This window comes from Nannospalax galili, unplaced genomic scaffold (genome assembly GCF_000622305.1).
Source record: "Nannospalax galili isolate Female #2095 unplaced genomic scaffold, S.galili_v1.0 scaffold384, whole genome shotgun sequence".
NCBI lineage: Eukaryota > Metazoa > Chordata > Mammalia > Rodentia > Spalacidae > Nannospalax > Nannospalax galili.
The window spans coordinates 1,611,270-1,612,544 of record NW_008352648.1 but is presented as its reverse complement, the minus strand read 5'-3'; positions in this window follow the sequence as shown (position 1 = coordinate 1,612,544).

Sequence of the window (1,275 nt, the reverse complement as noted above, 5' to 3'; positions counted from 1 at the left end):
AGAGGACTATTGGTACTTGGTGGGGATATATTATTTTGGTTTTTCATTTATTTTTTCTCTGTGACTTTGACATGTGAATTTCCTTCCTAGTTTGATTCTTGTGTGAGACTCAAGCCTTCCTTTGTTGAGTTTAGATCTGCTTCTTTTTGTAAACTTTATGTGCCTTTGTGGTTTACTTGTTGAGCATGAAAAGCTGGTTGGTCTAGGCTTCAGGTTCTCTCTTTTGATTTTATATTGGAGTGGCCTAATTGCTTTTGTCTTTAGGAGTTCCCACCGAGGCCCAAGTGAGATGAGGCTCAGATGCTCTCAGGCTTTCTCCTAAGGTGTGGGTTCATCTAGGAAAGATGCTGCCCTCAGAAATTTGGAGACTGGGCTGGCCTGGGAGAAGGGCCCAGGATGGATGCTGGTCTAAGGAAGCTGGTGGCTATGCCACCCAGGGCAGTAAAGGGAGGTGAGGGTGGGACCAGGCCCAGAGGGTTCCTGGGGGACTCAGGGAGGAACTGGGTTGGTCTGGATCCAAAGATCAAGAAAAGGTGGTGGCTTTGGGCCGAGAGGTTAGCCCTGGTGTCTGGGGTGCCAAAACAAGAAATGGGCCTGTACTCAGGCTAGGAGGAAAGATGTGGCAGTGGGGCTGGGAGGGTGAAAGAGGCTGGGGGTGGGCATGCTGGACTTACCCCAGGAAGATGCTGGGACCAGGACATTGGAGGCTGTGCAGCCCAGGGAAGTAAAGGGAGGTAAGGGCCAGACCAGCTACACAACTCTTTTTGTGGCATCATGCTGTTTTGGTTAAAATGGTTCTGTAATGTAATTTGAGATCAGGTAATTTGACACCTCCAGAATTGCTTTCTGTTAAGGATAGCTTGGATTAATTGGGGTCTTTTTTGCTTCCATATGAATTTTAGGATTTTTTTTTCTTTAGTTCTATGAAAAATGTCATTGGGATTTTGATGGGGATAGTGTTGAATATGTGGATTACTTTAGTACTATAGCACAATATTAATTAAAATCTTTATCCAATTAAAGGGCAAGGGAGGTCTATCTATCTTCTAGTGTCTTCTTCAAGTTCTTTGTTAAATATCTTAAAGCTTTGAAACAGGGTCTCTCTGTAGCCTCAGCTGGCCTGGAACTCAACAGACTAGGCTTGAATTCACAGAGATCTGCCTGCCTCTGCCTCCCGAGTGCTGTGATTAAAAGCCTGCACCACCACACCTAGCTGAATGTCTTAAAGCTTTCATTGCAGCAGTCTTTCACTTCCTTAGTTAGGTTTATTCCTAG